Raw genomic sequence first — 21611 nt, forward strand, 5'->3', positions numbered from 1 at the left:
TCATGTGGATGCACCATATGGGTGTGCTATCCATGCACAAAGAGCAGATTCACTTGTCGCAGTTCACATTTCATCCTGGTATTCCACAACACCCTGCTTGATTTCTTAAAATTTGCATACAGTAAAATTCACCCTATCGTGGGCTTTAAAAATGCAGAATAATTTACTTATCACTTTGATATCATAAACATGGTTCAGTCACCCTAAAATCTCCTTCTGTGGTCTCTGTTGAAATCTCTTTTCATTTTCCTGACCCTTAATGACAACTGATCTTTGTTTCTGTTGCTCCTCATTCTGTTCTATTCTATCTGTGGGGCTCTCCTTTCACCAAAACCGTACTCTCTACTATGGTGCGTGCTAAATCACTTCAGTCATGCCCGATTCTTTGAGACTCTATGGACAGTAGCCTGCCAGACTCTTCTGACCATGGGATTCTCCAGGCAAAATTACTGGAGTGAGTTGCCATTTCCTCCTCCAGGGCATCTTCCAGACACAGAGATGCAAACACATCTCCTGCATCTTCTGCCTTGCAGGTGGGTTCTTTACTGCTGAGCCACCAGGGAAACCCCTAGAACCTATTGTATTTCTCCTTAATGGTTCTATCGACTACAGAGAGAAGAATACAGAAACTTCCAGCTATACTGTGCATATGTCCATACCACCTTTCAGATCTATCAGAGGTCTCACCTATGAAGCTCTAATGTTAGATATATTCAATAATTTAGTATCATATTATCATCTTGAAGAACTGACCTCTTTATCACTATGTTCATTTTATTTTATTCCACTCTATGAATTCAGTGTAGATTTGCTCTTTCTCTACACTATATTCCTTCTCCTTGTATAACTTCCTTAAGCCTTTTTTGTAGAGGAGATTGTTGGCAATAGATTTCCTTAGATTTTTGTTCCTTTGTTCTAGAAAATCTTTATTTTTTCTTCAGTTTTTAAGACTATCTTCTTTGGATATATAATTCTGAATGGACAGTATTTTTTTCTTCAGCAGTCTTTATTTTTTCCAATTTTCTTCCTATTTGCATGAATTATGACTGTAAGTCAGCTGCAATTCTTTTTCTTATAATTCTTAATCCATCCTATTATAGATAATGAGTCCAGCTCCATTATATTTCAATAATTTTTCTTTGCTTTCTAGTAGTTTGAAAATGATATGTCTGTGCAAAAAATATTGTTTATCTTGCTTAATGTTCTATTAAGGTTTTGAATTTATGGTTTAGAATCTGCATTACTTTTGGAAAAACTTAGAGAATAGTTTCTCTAATATTCCTTATATTCTTCTTTCTCTTTTGGAGATTCCAACTACATGGATTTTAGAATGGTTTAAATAACTCTTGTATATTGCTTTTCACCTATGTTATCTTTACTTTGGGGGCTGGGTAACATTTGCAGTCCTATCTTTTATACACAATGAATCATTTCTTAGCTGTATTGAGTCTACTTATGAGGCTCTCAAAGGACCAGCATATTACAGTTTTTTAAAAATTATTGCTTATAATTATCTGTCATAAATTTATGTTTTAATTTTATTCTGATGATGGTGTTATTTCTTTATATTCTGCTTTATCTTGTTTTTCCTCTGTGTTTATTTATTCATTTTTTTTATTGAAAGCTGGACATACTATAGAGAACATTAGACACCCGTATGATTGATATTAAGCAAGCCTTTCTTTCTCATAGGCCTTTGGTATGGAAATTTGTATTAATATAGTCAGTAGTTTCACTGAGTGTAAAATTTGATGTTGATAATATTATTTTAAGTGCACTATAACTTCATATTCTGCTTGTGTTTTATTTGTGTTCAGTTCAGTTCAGTCACTCAGTCATGTCCGACTCTTTGTGACCCCATGAACCGCAGCACACCAGGCTTCCCTGTCCAGCACCAGATCCCAGAGCTTGCTCAAACTCATGTCCATCAAGTCAGTGATGCCATCAAAAGATGCCATCCTCTCATCCTCTTCTCCTCCTGCCTCATTCGTTCCCAGTATCAGGGTCTTTTCCAATGAGTCAGCTCTTCACATCAGGTGGCCAAAGTATTGGAACTTCAGCTTCAGCATCAGTCCTTCCAATGAATATTCAGGAGTGATTTCCTTTAGGATTGACGGGCTTGATCTCCCTGCAATCCAAGGGACTCTTAAGAGTCTTCTCCAACACTGCAGTTATTTGTGTTACCTATGCTCGTGAAGCCTATGGTAGTTGTGGACTAATTTGTCAGAAAAAGTTTATCAAAATTGTCTTCCTTCTTGCCTTTGAGCGTCTCTGCTTCACTTTGGATTTTGCTCTTGTATTACTTGTGAAATAGGATTGGCCTGCTCCTTTTCCCCAGGCTGCAACACAGTAACTTTTCCTTGTAATTTCCTTTATTTCTCTCCATCATGGTGGTGTGGTGCAGGAAAGCATTCTTTCGTATTTTGTTCGTCTTAAAATGAGACAGGCTCTGTGAAACTTTGGACTTGTGGCATTTGAGCATGCTCCTGTGCCTTCCCCAGTTGGTATACTGGTTGTAGCATATATTCCTGAATCTCTTTGTGGGTAGAGTTTTATTATTTTTCTTTCCCTATTCACCATACCTTAACAGCAAAGGGTTTCCCCTGGACCCAAAAAACTACCATTTTTATTTTCCCTTTCCTCTACAAAGTAAAGGTTTTGGCTCATAGATAAAAGAGACAAGATTGATCTGGACCAATATCCACTCTCAACCATCATCATGAGAGAATCTTTCTCAAAATACTACCACTTTTCCTTGTGATGAAAAGCAGGGTTTGACCTGCTTTTGACCCCTACAACAGGGTCAAATTCCTCTTTGTTCGAGATCTCTTCGCTAACCATCAATTAGACTTTAGCAATTTATTAACAATTTCTAGTTTAATCTCCTTTTAAATTTGCATAGTCTGGCAGTATCTGCCCAAACAAGCAAATCGTCAGGTTCTGTATCTCCCTGCAGTTTCCCGTCTGTCCCCAGATTTCATGTTAGTTGTATATCTTGCAACCTTACTTTTCTGATGGATTCTAGAAAAGACATTGATTTGCATTTTATCCAGGTTTTTTCTTATTATAAAGGTGATAGCAATGCTTTTGCTTTCTCTCTCTACATTTTGAAGGTGAAAACTTCCTCTCAACTAAATATTTTAAATGGCAAAATAATTTTATATCCTTAGAAGGACATACCCTAAGGACAAATATAACTACAGATAAATCTTAAACTTCAATTAGGTGGTTTATTTGTAGAAGTAATACTGGTATTGTAATTCTGAAATTATTTTATGAACATTGTAATATGAAATAAGTAGGTAAATATATTAATATTCATAGGAGCCAAGACTTCCTCTGTAAGAGAAAATTAAAAAGTGAAGAAAGGGAAAATCTTCCAGTGGCAAATTTGAATTAGAAATGCCAACATGAACTCAAATATTTATAAGTATAAAAATAAATACATGTTTTTTCTAACTCTAGCCAATGAAATGTTAGAATTTTCATCTAACATAGTTATTTGTTCTAAGGACCATTTCCTTCTAAAAGTTACTGAGCCATTGCAAAAGTAGCTTATTTTGAGTATGGGGCAGGAAAAATATAGTACCAGCTTCAAGCACTTTGGCCAGAAGGCAAGCCGGTCCCCACACACTAATGAGAGCGCACCTAAAAGGAAAATACGCTGTAATGAGAAGGCCGTCCATTTATAATGATTAAAGTGATACTTAGGCAAGCGTCATCATGCATGCAAAATCAGTCGATGAAAGTATTTAGGGAACAAGATAATAATATTATCTCAAAACATCACCTCATAAACTGCTTACAATTGTACTTACGAAGGTGTGAAAGTAAAGTTACTCGGTTGTTTCCAAATCTTTGAGACCCCGTAGACTGTAGCCTGCCAGGTTTTTCCATCCATGGGATTCTCCAGGCAAGAATACTGGAGTGGGTTGCCATTTCCTGATCCAGGGGATCTTCCCATCCCAGGGTTGGAACCTGGGTCTCCCGCATTGCAGGCTGACTCTTTAACATCTGAGCCACCAGGGAAGTCTATGAAGGTACAGTATACTTTTAAAATGGAGATATCTGGTGCCTATCAGCTTCAGCAAAAGTTATTAACTTTAGCATCACCAATTTTGGGGCAATCTGAAATCATATGTCTTCTGGCACAACACAAAAAGTGTACTTTACATCAAAAAGAAAACTCTGCATAACTCTCCTGTCAAAAAATGTTTAATGCGAAATAGATCATGAGTAAATAATCCAGCAAATACAGAATATGACTGATTACACAGAATAATGGGATTTGATTTGAAACCTTAAAAGAATCATATAATGAGAAGAATGGGGAATGTTTTAAAATTAAAGAGATTAGAGACAAGAATCAAAAACAATATATAATCCTTTGTTGAATCCTGAATTTTTAAAAGATATTGAAATCCACTTTCAGAGTAAATGAGGAGATGTGAATGTGGAATTGACATTTGGTGATAACAGAATTTAACTGAAGTGTTAGAAGAGTGATGATATCCCTTTGGCTATGTAGAAAGTTATTCTTAAAAGGCACGTGCAGAAATACAAAAGGTAGAAGGTTATATCTTCACCTTAAAAGTTAACACTATACACACACAGTCATGCACATGTGTGCATGCAATTTGTATGTGAATAGACACGGGGAAGAAAACATGGCCTGTTGTATTCAAGCTCCTTCAAATAATGTCCAAAGGTTCTCTACTCAAGAATGCAAGCTGATCTTGTTTTCTAAGCCTAGATCCAAAAAACAAGTTATATTGAGATTATCATTTCTCTATGCATTTATTAGGAGTTTAATTTTGACCTTGCCAATTGTCAGGTATTATAATAGGGTGATCATTTTCAATGCATGGTTGCAGAGATGACAACAGGCAGAAACGTCATTTTCACAGCTGCATCGCCCAGACCTACTGAATCAGAAGCTCTGGAGGTGGGGCCCAGCAACATATGCTTCATTAAACTATAAGCTTTTCATGCAGTTGTTTGTAAAATAAAATTTTAGAAGCATATAGCTAAGGTAAAGAAGATTATATATACATACATATATATATATATATATATGATAATGTTTGTTCTTTGTGATTTACCATAAAGTGTTGGAAAGAGTAAGGAAAACAAATGCAAAATAAAAATAAAACATTTCCAGAGTCAGAGTCACAAGACATGTAATATAATAGCAACAGAGTACATACATGCTGTTAAATTATAAAAATCCATATATGTGAATTCTAAGATGCATATCTTAATTAAAATAAAATAAATAAAAATTTAATACATCTTAAATAAAAATAGACACCGTGTTAAAAAACAGAGACATCACTTTGCCAACAAAGGTCAATATAGTCAAAGCTATGGTTTTTCCAGTAGTCATGTACAGATGTGAGAGTTGGACCATAAAGAAGGCTCAGTGCCAAAGAATTGATGCTTTCCAATTGTGGTGCTGGAGAAGACTCTTGGGAGTCCCTTGGACAGCAAGGACATCAAACCAGTGTTCTTTGATTTTCTAAAGGAAATCAACCCTGAATATTCATTGGAAAGGCTGATGCTGAAGCTGAAACTCCAATACTTTGGCCCCCTGATGCAAAGAGTCAAATCGCTGGAAAATACCCTGATGCTGGAAAGATTGAGGGCAGGAGGAGAAGTGGATGACAGTGGATGAGATGGTTAGATGGCATCCCTGACTCAATGGACATGAATCTGAGCAAACTCCAGGAGCTGATGAGGGACAGGGAAGCCCAATGCACTGCAGTCATTGAGTCTCAAAGAGTCAGACACAATGACTGAACAACAATAAATAAAATAACTGGTCATTTCTAAGCAGGAGTAAAGATTTCTTCATGGAAAGGATAATCACTATGAGTCAAATCATGACCTTGAATTGGTCACATCAGGAGGGCTTCCCAGGTGGTGCTGGTGGTAAAGAACCCGCCTGACAATTCAGGAGATGTAAGAGATGTGGGTTCGATCCCTGGGTTGGGAGGATCCTCTGGAATAGGAAATTGGCAACCGACACCTGTATTCTTGCCTGGAGAATCCCATGGATAGAGGAGCCTGGCAGGCTACAGTCCATGGAGTCACAAAGAGTCAAACACGACTGAGGGACTTAGCACAGAAATCTAGTACATTATGCAACTTTTAGATAGTCTCCCAATTAGTCAAGCATTGATTCCAGGCTTCAGGACTGCCTTCTTCCCAGGGAGCATTATAAAGCATGGAAACCTTGGATTCCTCTGGACCCAAGACCTTATTCTGACCTCAGTGGATGATGGGGAGGCCCTGCACTCTTATTTCTTTTATGTCTACCTTGTTCCTTCTGAATTCTCCCACCAAGGCAAAATGGTGACTGATGTTGACTGCCCAAGCTTTTCTCATCGTTCATTTCCCAGTGCTGTCATCATCCAACATTTGAATTCTTTTCCTTGTCCTACTTTGACATAGAATTAAAAGAGAGACTTCTGGCCACCCTGCCCACACTCCCAACAGGGTACCTGGATTTTAATTACCAGTAAAGATGAAACTCAGAATGGAATCTAAATGGTGAATTTAAAAAGTTTCTGGTTCTTCTCTACTTTTGCCATAAATTCTGATGACTCTTTAGGAATTACCATTTCATGTCTCTTCCTTTCTCTATTGCTCTGTCCTCTATATATAATATATGATATGGTTTTAAATATTTATTGTGGCATGCATAATGCATTGCATATATGAATGTGTGCAAATAAATATCTGTATACACTTAAACACATTTATTTTTTAAGTGACTCTCCACATGTATTATGGCTCTCCAGAGAAACAAAATCAGCTATATTTAATTATTTACAAATTTTTTTTTTGGTTCCTTATTTTGAATTGTCACCAAAGGTCATTTGGGGTTGCAGACACATTGTGAAGTATCAGAGGAAAAGCGAATCAGTAGGATTCAGGATAATGGTTATCAGCTACACCAACTATTTCCTAACAGGGAGGAAAATCGGCCATGGTAAAGAAGATCATTGGTTTTGCTGTGCTGGACAAAGAAGAAGAAAGGGTAGTCTGCACACAACCTGGGGATGATTCTTACAGATGACTGAAGTGGTGGCCATGGCCTCCACGCCTTCCTCATTGACCTCCACAAAGGACCCACGTAAGACCCTGGACAGGTACAAGTCTCTTTTTGATGACACCCAAGAAGAGTAGCCTTGGCCGCTAGAAGGCATCAGGCATTGAAGAAGACATGCAAACAGCCAACTAGCGCGGGAAAATGTGCTCGACATCTTTAGCTGCTGTGTGTTAGTCACTCAGTGGTGTTCGACTCTTTGTGACCTCGTGGACTCTAGCTTACCAGGTTCCTCTGTCCATGGAATTCCTCAGGCAAGAATACTGCAGTGGGTTGCCATTCCTTTCTCCAGGAGATCTTCCCAACCCAGGGGATCAAACCAGGATCTTCCGCAGGCAGATTCTTTACTGTCTTAACCACAGGGAAGCCCCAGATGAGTTCTTCCCAGGATGTGAAGCGCATCCTCCAAGTCATGTTTATTCTCTAGTTTAAGCCTAAGGAGGAAGCCTTCCATCTCGTCTTCATCCATCATGTCTGGTTTTGTCAATTCTATGAATTTCTCATAAGTAAGTTATTTTTCCACCCCTTCACAGTTGGTATTTTTCTCTGGAAGCATGTTATATATATTCAGCTTCTTGCCAATTAAGAGAAGCACCAAATTCTTGGTAAATAGTTCTTCTATATATGTCCTTTCAAAAGTAGATTCCTCAAACATCACTTACACAGAATTGCCTTCATTCTTGCAGACTTTTAATTGTTTTTCCTTGATCTGAAATTTGTTAAACTGATGACCCTAGTTCCTGTGAATTAGATGGCTTTCATAGGAATCAGATTAGTCACTGAATTAACTGAATTTGCAGATGTGAACTCTATAATTTCACTTTTTATTTCTTGGTGAGCCAGGCGTGTCTGTATTTTCTGAGTTCCTCTGTAAAGATGCTAAGGTCAGGTTCTTCTATCTCTGCTTGGTAGAATTTGCAGCAACAATCTTTGAAAGATGAGGGGAAATAATAAGACTTTTTTCCAAAGAGCCTTTTGGCAGTTCTAAGCAGGTACTATGCATCAGTCCTGGGAACTTTGAAGAAGCAGCTGGAAATCCTGGTGGACATATTCACCTCTGATTCCACTTTTACTTAATCCCTGGATTGTAGTTTTGCTATTTGCTCCCATGAAAACCATGGCCAGGTCAGAAAAGATGCTCTTGGGGGAGAAAGACATGTTTCTCAGTATCAGTAAAAGTCAAAAGTATATTATAATGTACTTATGTCTAACATAATTACATACATATACATGTAGCATATGTATATAAAAATGTGTACCCTATAATTCTATAAATATGCAGTTATTATTACCCAGTAGTATATGTATGTGTGTGTGTGTGTGTATTTTTCTTCCTTTGGAATAGGGAATTGACTCACATGATTATGGAAGTTGAGAAGTCCCACAGATTGCAGTCACCAAGCTATAGAACCAGTAGGGCTAATGGCGTTGCTTCAGTCTGAAAGCCAGCAGGTTGGAGACCCACCTGGGGAGGATCCAGTGTTTCAGTTTCAGGGCAAAGCCAGACAACGACTGATTCCCCAGTGAAAGCATTTGAGCAAAAAGAATTTTTCTTACTCAGCCTTCTGGTTCTATTCAGGTCTTGTTGTTTAGGAGCAGACTCACAGTGGAGAGAGCAGTTTCCTCTATTAAGTACACTGATTGAAATGTTTATCTCATCCAGAAACACCCTCATCGACACATCCAGAGCACTGTTTGACCAAATCTAAGCACTTGTGGCTCAGTCAAATTGACATATAAAATCAGCCATCACAACACAAAATTAAATACAATTAATCTTTGTATTCAAATATGTGCCAAGAATATAATTTCCTTTATTAAAAAAGAAAAAACCTTAGAAGCAGATATTACCATTTGAACTGGAAACCTGCATATATTCTAGAGAAGAAAATTCTCTATCTCCTGCTCATGTTCCAGGCTAAGATGCTTATCTTACATGATTGATAATTGAAAAAGAGATCCTGGAAGTGGGTCCGTGGAAAATCAGAAAGCCTCCTGAAGGTGAACTCATTTAAAAGTGGCTGATCATCATCAGTGGGTCCTCCACCCACCTCTAAAAGCAAGATTCACTTGTGTAATGAGTTTGAGCTTTCCTCCAAATTCATTTTTTATCAGGAAGAGAAATACTCTATCTTTAGATGTTTCTCTCAGTGTCAGTTTTGTAATATTCTAATTACCCATTAAATACAGTAAAGTATATTTTATATTAGAATAAAAGTGAAATGAAGTCCCTTTTAAATCAACATGTGGAACAATTCCAGAAATGATTTACATTCATTCTGCAAGACTTTGCTACGTATGAATCTGTCACATGGGAATTTTTTCCTCCTCAAACTGCCGACTTTCTTACTAAACCACTGAGACGACAGTTTTCCTCTGAGCCCAAAGCTCATGTTATTTCTCTTTTTTGCAGAATGCTTCAAAGAGGACATACAAGGGAGAAGGGCTTACCTTAGTTTCTGAGAACTGAGGCAAAGGTGCTTTTTCAAGCACTTAACAACACTAAGAAGGAGAAAAGATGATCATAACTGACTTTCCACAGCAACTGATTGCAGGGGGTAAATTGCTACATCAAAGAGGAGCCACATGCTCTCACACATTGCCTCCTATGAGTCTTCTTTCTTGAGCACAGATAAGGGCAAAGAGATGTGTTACTGTCATTTTATTCTGCTATTATTTAATCAATGTTCATCCAAGACAAGTGGAACTTTATTAAGTAAAAATAAGTACAAATGTGAATCCTCTGCTTTAGTCTTATGGAATGCCTCTTATACTTACTCTGAATTAACTCAACAATCACTTTCTCTGAATACTGTTAAAATACCATTCGAGTCACAAATTTACTTATGGCTCTTATCTTCTAAGAGTTTCTAAGCCATGTAACCTAGGACTAATGCAGACAATATAGACAGGAGGTGATTTCCCCTCCTTTTACACGCAGGAACTGTTCAATAAATGTTAGTTGGTATCACTGTTTTCATGAATACTAGTTATTTTTTGCCCCCTCATTCCTCTGTTGAAACCTGTTGACCATCCCAATGCCACCAACAAAACACACACACCTACCTCCTGGTGGAAGAACAGCATCCCACCCACCCACATTTACACTTGGAGAAATCCAACTGAAAGATTCCACACTGACCCACTCATAAAAGGGTGAACGCACATCCCTGTGCCTGAAGACAAGAAGAATGCCACGCTTACCGACTCCCCAAACATAAGAATACAGGCTAAGAGGAAAAATACATTTTCCATTTTGCTTCACACCGCCAAAGTGTACCTGTATAAAGGAAAGGAATCAGCACAGATTTTTAGAGTCAAAGAGTGAAAGTGTGAGTCACTCAGTCCTGTCCAACTCTGCGACCCTGTGGACCATAGCCCACCAGGCGCCTCTGTCCATGGAATTCTCCAGGCAAGAATACTGGAGTGGGTTGTCATTCCCTTCTTCAAGGGATCTTCCTGACCCAGGGATCAAACTCAGGTCTCCTGCATTGCAGGCAGATAAGAGTCAAGAAGACCTGGGTTTGAAACTCAGCTCCCTGCTTATTAGATCTGTGATATGAGTTTAATATGCTTGTCTGAAAAATGGAGCTAGTGATAACATTTCCTAAAACATTTCCTGCCCCAACTCATTTCTCAGGAAATAAAATCAGTAACTATGAATGGGTACAGTCTTTGTTAAAAATTTCATTCATTTCCTTATAAGTAAAAGTCAGGAGATTGGTCTAGAAATCCTTTTGGTATCTTATGGCAGTATGAAGTTGTTTTATAGGTAGATTCCTAAAGTTCCTAGCTATATAATGGTCCTTAGATAGCCTTTGGGAATTGCCATCAATCTTTTTTCCCCTATGTTCCCAGTGATGTAATTTCACTTTCATTGAATATCTTTGTAGGTTGCCAGAGCTCTGTAGGCTTAAGCATGGCATTTATGAATTTAAGTAGCTTCACTTCATGAGTTGGAGCCAAGGTAAGGATTCTGCTAGATACTGCCTACATTTATCCAACTATATGCTTAAGAACTGGGAGATAAACCTAGAATGGGTTTACAGACCCATTCTGTAAACTGAGACCATCTCCTTTTAAAACTACAACTCTGCCATTTACAGCAACATGCATGGTCTTAGGGATTATCATAGAACGTGAAGTCAGAAAGAGAAAGACAAATATCATATGATATCAGTTGTATATGGAATCTAAAACATTTATGCAAATGACTTTATTTACAAAACAGAAATGAATTCATGGACATAGAAAGCAAACTTATGGTTACCAAACGGGAAAGAGAGGAGAGTTAAATTAGGCGTTTGGGATTAGCGTATACACACTACTATATAAAAATAGATAAACAACAAGGACCTACTGCATAGCACAGGGACCGATACTCAATATTGTATAATAACCTATACAGACAAGGAATCAGAAATATATATATTTGCTGTACTCCCAAAACTAAGGTGACATTGTAAGTCAACTATACTTGAAAACGATTTAAAACTATTGAAAACTATATAAGAATGCTGTCTATCATGAGTGGTGAGCCACGCTGTTTTAGCTTCTGGAGTTAATGTTAGATTTGAAAAGAGAATTGGGCAAATTTTGAAAAGTAAAACAAGTATCAGCCTTTCTCTTTAGAGTACTGAGCCTGTAGCTTTTACTATTCTAAACTGAACATCCTGGCAACACTTCCCCATGATTCTGAAATTAGGTATTTTTACTTTCATTAAATTGCATATGACTTTAAACAACACATAAAAAAGCAGTTGAAGATAAGAAGAAACAGACTGTGCATTTGAGCTCCCAAGAAGACAATAAACAGAAATCCATTTGGGTATTTATTTAGTCAAAGATTTCACAATTTTCCACTAGAGGGAAAAACAAGATAATTCCTTCAAATACACGGCCAAGTGCTCTGCTCAGGCCATTTGACTTCCTGTTTCGTTATTGCTGTGTTTGCAACAATACCATGCAGTGGGGAATGCAAAATATGCATTAACCGCACATGCATTAACATACTGTTAACTATAGAGACAATGTTGCTTTGCGGTCTCTAGAACTTTTCATCTTGCATGACTAAGATCCACCTCCCTGTCTCCTTCACCACCCTCATCCCTGGGAAATGACCATTCTGCTTTCTGTTTTAATGATTTTGACTATTTTAGATACCCCAGGTAATCGCATCAAGCAGTATTTGTCCTCCTCTGACTTGCTTGTTTCGTTTCGCTTAATGTCTTCGGCATGGATGAAACTTGAGGACATTGTCTTAAACTTTTGATCACAATCTGTAGTCCTAGCGTCCCAAAACATTCATTTCTCTTACACTAGATAAAACTGGCTTGTTAAAACTAGATATAATTTACAGCACTAAAAGTTAAATGAAATCAAAAAGAAAATAAGAAAAATTCATTCTTGGGACTTCCCTGGTGGCCCAGGGATTGAGTCTTCACCTTCCAGTGAACGGGGTTGTGGGTTAAAAAAAAACAAAACACACAAAACAGAAGCAAAATTGTAACAAATTCAATAAAGACCTTTAAAAAGTGGTCCAAATTAAAAAAAAAAAATCTTAAAAAAAAATGCACTTTTGTTCCTTCAATCAACCTTTAGCTGTTGTTGCTATTAAGCAAGTCTCCCTATTTCATCTCATTTACTATGTTACAATCTTACAATGTTGTGAAGAAATGCCATAATGTTTTTTGCCTCAAAAATATATCTTAAACATTTCAGCAAAGTTAAAACCAGATAGAACCTCTAGGTAACTGCAACAATAGTTAAATCGGTGGCCAAAAAGAAAAACTGAGTCTGTCAGAGGACAGGACAAGGAGAGAAAAATCAAAACTTCTAAACTCCTAAAACTGGTGGTATCAAAACGCACTCCGACTGGAATTATAGTTAAGATTTGTTGGTCTGACATAATCACCTGTTTCCACATTATTATTTCTTCCGATTAAGTGAGGTATTATAGCTGCTGTTCAGATATGCTAAGTCGCTTCAGTCATGTCTGATTCTGTGATGCCATGGACTGTAGCCCACCAGGCTCTTCTGTCCATGGAATTCCCCAGGCAAGAATGCTGGGGTGGGTTGTCATTTCCTCCTCCAGGGGGTCTTCTGTACCCAGGGATTGAACTCCTGTCTCCTGCAGTGCCTGCTTTTCAGCAGATTTGCAATGTGACATGAACAAGATTTGGAGTCACGGAGAAGAATTCAAATCTTGTACTCAGTTGTTACATGACTTTGGATTACTTAGTTACTTACTTTGTTAATATTGCTTTGCTCATCTCTAAACTACATGCTAGTATGTAATTCCCAGGTTGTAAAGCTTAAATAAATGTGTATAAATGTATACATGTCTAAACTAATGTATGTAGCATACGGCATAGTTCCAATCACATTGCACCCAGATTCTTCACTGTCTGACTCAACCAGGGGAGCAGCACCAATCACATAGAAAGAATTATTTTTTTTCTAATCTTATAGAAGCCTTTGGAGGGCTTTGCAGTGCTGTCTCCTTCTGCCTTCTTTTAAAACCAAGAGGCCCTCGGCACAGGTTCACCTTGGAATGACTCACGGTCATCAGATAACTTCTTTCTTTGAAGTCCTCTATCAAATACTGTCAATGAAATTCAAGGGGTAATTAATCACTTACTACTTATGACATCTGTTCTCCTGTTGCCTTGTACTGCTAATCAGCAGCTTGATTTTCAAATTAACTGTTGATGACATTCTTACCTCTCAATTTATAAGCACCTTGAAAGCCGAGACTGCTAAGTATTGTCTTTCCAGTAAGGTTTTAGCAAATATAATAAATGGGAAAGCTGAATATTTTTGAAAACAAAGCATGCTTGTAAAAAGCTATATTGAATAAATTACTCAGGGGCTCCAAATTTACACAGGATAGTTTGTCCCTGTGCTGAATATTTCCATTCAACTACAAGTTTACAATATTTAAAATTTTCTGTCATTGTGTGTTCTTTAATGTGGCTGCCTCAAGCTGTCCCTCTCCACTGAGCTTCAGGATCTCTAAATTGTTCTCTGCTGTAACAAATCAATTTACATATCAGTGAATTTATTTTATACAGCTTGAAGCTAACAAATTCTGTGAAAATAGTTCTCCCTAGTACCACATAGGGCTTATAGATCTATTTTCTGGATGAGATTTACATCATTGTTTTTCAAATCATTTTGAAAGTGACTTTTCAAGTCACTTTGGTGACTTTTATTGAATCATCTGGAACAATTGTTAAAAGAACAGACCTCAGACATACTGAAATACTCTGATTAATGGAATAATATATGATAACAGCAATGTTGTTGTTTAGTGGCTAAGTCATGTCCAACTCTTTTGAGACCGCATGGACTGGAAACTTCCAGCCTCCTTTGTCCATGAGATTTCCCAGGCAAGAATACTGGAGTGGGCTGCCATTTCCTTCAGAGGATCTTCCCAAACCTGGGATCAAACTCACATCTCCTGCATTGGAAGCTGGATTCTTTACCACTGAGCCGCCTGAGAAGCATTATAGTAATAGTTATGATGATACAGTCACAGCTCCCAAACAAGTCATCACAACTCAAAATCTGATCATTTTGACGGGCTTAGTCTTTGTGCTGACCACGCACATTCTACTCCCTACCACTCGTATATTCCATGCCTCTTCCTCCAGATTGCAAATTTTAGTGACACCTTCCTTACATGAATGGTAACATGTCAATTGTAGAGTCTGGATTAGAGATTAAAGGAAAAGCTAAAAAAGGAGAAGAGGACAACCAAATCACAGCAGATAAAATTCTTGCTGTTTCTTTTTATAAGACACTAATTCATTTATTCATTTATTTTTAAAAATTGATGTTACTATTTTGTGTGTGGATTTAAATTCATTATTCATTCTATATGTATTTGGTGGTTTCTTTGTCAGGCCTTATATCATGCTTTTCTCTATAGTTTTTCTCTTTTTTTTTTCTGTTCTTAATATATTATGGTTAAGCATATATATGGGCTTCCCTGGTGGGTCACTGGTAAAGAATCTGCCTACAATGCAGGAGACCCAGGTTCAATCCCTGGATCAGGAAGATCCCCTGGAGGAGGGCCTGGCAACCCACTCCAGTATTCTTGCCTGGAGAATCCCGTGGACAGAGGAGCCTGATAGGCTGCAGTCCACAGGGTCACACAGAGCTGGACACGACTGAAGTGAGTAAGCACCAGCAAGCATATATATGCATGTGCCTATATATACCCACACACAGCCCACAGCGTGTGAAGTCCATACTATGTACAGATTACAAACCAAAAGCTTTGTACATGTCTATAACTATTCAAGTCTCACAAAACCTATCATTAATGATAAGAATCCAGTGTAGAAACTGAGATAAGTAAAATAAAGTGAGTTATCCAATGTCACCCAGCTGGAATGCACCAGAAGAAAAATTTAAATTCAAGATTGTCTTTGTCCATATCCACACTATTAACTTTTAACTCCTTAGAGAAACCTAAGACTTTTAGAATTTCTCCTCCCACAGTATGAGCAACTCCTAAGTAATAATTTATATTATGCATGGCACCTTTCACCAAAAACTAAATTGATGTGTGTTGGCAAAGGAAAATAGTGTTATCTGGTTTCTGATAGCTACTTTCCTGTGTACTGGAAGGAGTAAGAATTAAATTGTTAAAAATATAGGTTAGTTGCTAGAATATTTTTATATATAAAAATAAGATATGCCATCAATAAATAAATATTTATGTTTAATATATACACCAATCATTGATCTTGTACTTCCTTGCCACTTCTCACAAAAAAAGTATTTTTTGTGTGCTAGTAATGATGATGATCTTGTTTGTAGAGAAAAAATTCCCTTTGAAATTGGCTTATAGGCAACACAAGTAGATAAAGAAACTTAGAGGAATTCTGAGAGTCATATGTATACTTTGATGGTCAAGTTGAATAATGGATATTAACACAAACTCTGTTATAACATGAGTGAATTATGACAAATTCAAAAGATTCAAATACATATAGGCACACATTCAGAGAGAGATGCCTAGCTTTGTAAAAATAAATTCATAGGTGATATAACATTACAGTATTATGTGCATGCCTATGTCTTCATGTTCCCATGTCTGTGCTCTCCACCTTTGCATGAAATCGTCTGCCTCTCATAGCTGCCTGATTAACTCCTGCCTGTCCTTCACTAAACAGCTCAACAGCTCAGGGTTCACCTTTTTCAAGAATGTTTTCAAAATCCTCAAGTTTCCTCTCCCATGAGTTTGGAGTGGAGGCTATGTTTGCAGCCATCATGAAATTACTAATTGGGACAGTCTCCCAAGACAGACCGTCTATGCATTAGATATTGTCTACTATCCCCTGATAAATATTAGAGTGAATTATCTCTGTGATATTCTTCTGTGTGGTTATAAGTTCCCAGAGGATGGAGACTTTCTATTTTATTAAGAACAGTGCACAAAATGGGTGTTCTTAATGGTTTGCTTAAGATAGGAAACAAATAATGCTTGCAGACTTGAATTTTAAAATATCTCCTGTATATATCTCATATAATACAGTGGTTGATTATACATACAGATATGAAAAACAAACAAACAAAACATGTCCATCTCCCTATACAAATTTAAACCATTCCCAAACTAGTTTCAGTCAAAATAGAAACCTGACTTAATAATGGAGAGAAGTTTGTCCTTCTTCTTATTAGTGTTACTCCTAATTAAGTTCTGCAAATTTTAAGACAGCAATTTTCAAATTTTTGTTTGTCTAATGAAATCCCCCAAATGTGGAAAAGTAATTTTTGTATATTTTGTGAAAGTAAGTAACCTATTCAAACCAGCAGTTGACCAATGGAAGGAACAGAAGTATGACCAGCGTTTTGCAGCATCTCATCACTTGGCAAAATAACTTGAGAGTTCCCTACATTGTTCGCCATATGTATTGCTTGCTCTCTTTTGGTTAAATGAAACGCTGTAGTGACCATAGTGTTAGTTGCTCAGTTATGTCCAAATCTATGACTACGTGGACTGTAGCCTGCCAGGCCCCTCTCTCCACAGAATTTCATAGGCAAGAATACTAGAGTGGGTTGTCATGCCCTTCTGCAGGAGATCTTCCAGACCCAGGGATGAAACCCAGGTCTCCAACAGTGCGTGCATATTCTTTACTGTTTTGAGCTACCTGGGAAGCCCATAAATGAAACACAGACCCCAAATAAAACTTCAAATGTCTTTTCCTTTTGTTTTGCTTTTTTTTTTTTTTGTCCCTCTTTTGAATCATTAGGATGCTAGATGATAGTTTGTGGAAAATCAACTCTTCCTGGCCAGTAGAGAACTTAAACTTTGGATTATTGTCCTGAGGTGGTAGGTACCCACCTCTATTTTTCTGTATGTGAGTGTTTTTAATGTGTGCATGTTACTACTTTGGTTGTGGATTCCTTGGACCTAAACTGTGAGGACTCTCATTAGACGTGCACACTGTGTACCTCGAATGAAATTCTGCTTTGACGTGGCAGCTATTCCTCATCCTCACAGAACATTCTCAAATCTTCCTTCTAGTTAAATATAGCACTTACACATTTAATATCTGTCAATTAAAAATAAAGGGCAGAAACATATTCTTACAAACAGAGTGCCTACCATCTGATGTCTAACATTCTAGAAGAAAGCAGAGAATGCCAAATCTGAGGGCTTTATTTTTTTCCACACTATCTTACTTGCAGCTGAGAAGTTCAGAGAATCCATGAATTATCTGGGTGTTTGAGATCATCTAAATCTAGCTTTTCCCTAGTAATCATGGCTTCATATCCCTTTTACTGTAGTTTATTCTATTTATAAATATCATATGGATTTAAAAATATTATTATTGCATGAAACTGAAATAATTGGGAAAGTCATTTGAATTTGCCTTTTTTCGTCTTTAAAATGGGAATAAAATGGTATCTGTCTTGTGATATTATTAAGTGGATTCATTTCATTAAATTTTAAAGCATACAAAATCATGCCTGTCACATAGTTAAAGTTGTGTAAATAAATAATACTTGAGAAAATCACATTACAATTTTTCTACAAAGTTCACTTAAATAAGACTCTTAATATTTTTGATGCAAAGGAAAAATATACAATGTTTAATTATAAGTGCTACTTTGAATTTTTTATTTTTTAAGAGCATGTATTGTCAAAAAGTGCATTTAAGTACAATTAAGTGCATTTAAGTGCAATTAAGCACAATCACTATTGTGCTATGCAGACCCAAACTTACATTAAACTATAGACTGGACTTTAATCCAACAGGCAAGAAGTGCTCTCAGTTGTTCTTAGTTCTCTTTTTGATGTTTTGAGTTCTTTTTGTAAACCATAAAAAATAAACATATTCTGTTTGATTTTAGAAGCATTTGCTTAGAAATAGCATGTAATAGTTTTGATAATTGCATTCTCATTAAAAAATTAGACATAATTGTCTTTATATCTTCACTACCTAGCACAGATTTTTGTAGTACTAGAATCATCCTGAATTAGTAAATCTGTGTGATCAAATAGATGAGTCTAAGGTAACTGTAGAATATCTTGAGGCAAATTTGTACAATTATCAACTTTATGCTCATCTTCAATGTTATGCATTTGTATTACTGATGTTTTCCATTTTCTAATCACTGAACTAGCATATTTTAAAACAAAATGAAAAACTGAAGATTAAAAAAAATTTATAAAATAAAACCAAAAAATGACTCTAACTAATAACCTGTATTATAGCTCTATGATACTAAGTAGACACATGTAGTAGATGGAATGAAATCAGTTCCCAAGGTATTGAATAAATGTGTGACTGAGATGAGCTGATGCTCCCAGTTTAATTGCCTACATCCAAGTACACCTCAAGTTCATGTTCTCTTATCAGAGACATTTTAATGCCGGGTCCCATTCTCATCAGTACCCATCTTCTGAGCGCCTCCCCCTGTTGATGGCAGTGACCTATGGGTCCCCAAGGCAGACAGCCCTGTGTGGTGTTCCAGGTTTCCTGTGGTTACCAGACTACCCTACGGTGTTGCTGAAGACCAGAAGTTTTGTATATAACGGTGGCTTATGCAATCTGCTTGTAATATGATCTGAAATTTTGACACATTGAAATTTAAAATATCACTGTGTGGCTGAGTTTATAGATTTTAAACTGGTTATCACTTTTTTTTTTTTTTTTTTGGGAGTGGGTCAATAAGTGCTTCTATTTCAGCCAAGATGCTATTGTAGGTAACCATCAAACTGCTGTTTTCAGATATACAAAATTCACAAAATTGAACAAAAGCATTTTAGCATGCTGCATTACCATACATAGAAAACTGGTGAATATCTTCAGACACTAAGACTAGGAAACAAAATGAATTAACAATGTTTGTTAATATGATTGTGTATTACTCAGCAGTAACATGCTGCTTTTAATTGTTGAAACTCCTCCCCTCGGCCCTTGTCTACCTGCTTACTCAGCACTAGCAAAATAACTCAGATAAAAGTTGGGAAAGGGGAATTAAGGCAGGTGTGAGAGATCCTTTAGTCATTTGATTAATCAAAAGAAGGATTTAAGTGATTTTCTGCCTGACTAGAAACTAGAAAAGTGAAGAAATGAGCCAACCTCCATGAGCAGGCAATGACCTTGTTATAGATTGAATTGTGTGCTCACAAAATCTATATGGGCTTCCCAGGTAGCGCTAGTAATGAAGAACCTGTCTGCTAATGCAAGAGACACATAAGACACGTGAATTTGATCTCTGGGTGGGGAAGACCCCCTGGAAGAAGGCATGGCAACCCAGTCCAGTGTTCTTGTCTGGAGAATCTCATGGACAGAGGAGCCTGACAGGCTACAGTCCATAGGGTCCAGTACACGACTGAAGTGACTTAGCAGGAACATATGGTCTTCTTTCACTGAAAAGAACATGCCAAGTACGTCTAATCCATATTTTGGGCTTTCCTCGTGGCTCAAATGGTAAAGAATTCAACTGCAATACAGGAGACCCCCGTCTGATCCCTGGGTCAGGAAGATCCCCTGGAGAAGGAAATGGCTACTCCTTCCAGCATTCTTTCCTGGAGAATTCCTCATAGTCCATGGGGTGGAAAAAAGTCAAACACAACTGAGCAACTAACATTTTCACTTTCAAAATCTGTATATTGAAGCCCTAACTAAGGTGAATATATTTGAAGATGGGGCCTTGAGAGAGCTAATTAAGATTAAATGAGGTCATAAAGGTGAGCTCAGAATCAACAAGGGATTGATATCCTTGTCAGAAGAATAGATAGACCTTTGCCCACTCACACACAAGGGAAAGGTCATTATGAAGATAGCCCAAAGTGGCCGTCTGCAACAGATATGTTCAGAAACAATCCTGGAGGTACTTTGATGTTGAATTTCTAACCCCCAGAACTCTGAGGAACACGTTTCTGTGGTTTAAGCCACCAAATTCATGGCAATTGCAACCTGAATTGACTAATATATTTCCCAAGAAGAATGATTAGAAGTGATCCCAGGCACAGCTCTTCAGAACAACACAAGGCCAACCCAGGAGAGATTAAATGTGAGGCTGTATCCTCTTGCATGGATGGTGTCAGGATGAAGGCGGGATGTAGTTGTGACTCTTACCTCTGACAGAAGATCTGACCTTCTATATCACCTTGTGAATAGTTAGTTCCAGCAGGAGATTGTATAGCTTCTCCAGGATGTTAACCAACCCGAAATAGACTTCTTAGTCAGTTAATTCCATTGGTTCAACTAGAGTACAGTCTAGTGTTTTGTTTGTTGAAAGAGTCTCAACCGTTGCCAGAAGCCAGAAGATTAAGATTACACTTGGGAGATCAGCTCTTTACCAGGACATGGGTAAATTTAAATATTTTGGGGTTTTTTGTTTTGTTTTTCAGTCAATCCGTTCCTATAATTGGAAAATAAATTCACTTGCTTGCAGAATTAGAGCTATCTTGGTCCAATTCTGGGTCCACACCATCTCCGTGTTTTAAAGTTAACGTGAATCAAGTTTTAGACTGTATCTGCCAGTACTAACACACCACTTCACACTTCTGGTCAGTGAGGGCCTGATGGGAACCTAAAGCCCTACCTATCACCTGGGTCCTGCCATATGGAAAGAAACATTTTCTCCAGTTGTCCAGAATCTAGAGGCAACGGTTCTTTGAGAGGTTACAGTTGTCCCATCTCACAGGCTCAATAAATTCAGACAAGTTAAAGCTAGAGGAGGGTAAAGAATTCTACTGCAAGCAGGCAAAGAAACCACACAGAGGATGCCTTTATTTATCCTTCTTTTAGAGTGCTCAGAAGTGGCTACAGGAGGCGTTTGTCGTTGCTAGGAGCGTGGCACGTGAAGGCGGGAGAGCGGTCAGTAGGAGCCAGTGAAGAGGCAGCGTCTGTGACGAAGAATCACATACTGAATTTGACACAGAGGAGCAGGTATTTTGGAATCACTAACTGAGGCTGCCTCAGGGAGTCACGTGGGAGAAGCCCACTGGGACTTCTGAAAAATGACG

Source organism: Cervus canadensis, chromosome 15, assembly GCF_019320065.1.
Source record: "Cervus canadensis isolate Bull #8, Minnesota chromosome 15, ASM1932006v1, whole genome shotgun sequence".
Taxonomy (NCBI): domain Eukaryota; kingdom Metazoa; phylum Chordata; class Mammalia; order Artiodactyla; family Cervidae; genus Cervus; species Cervus canadensis.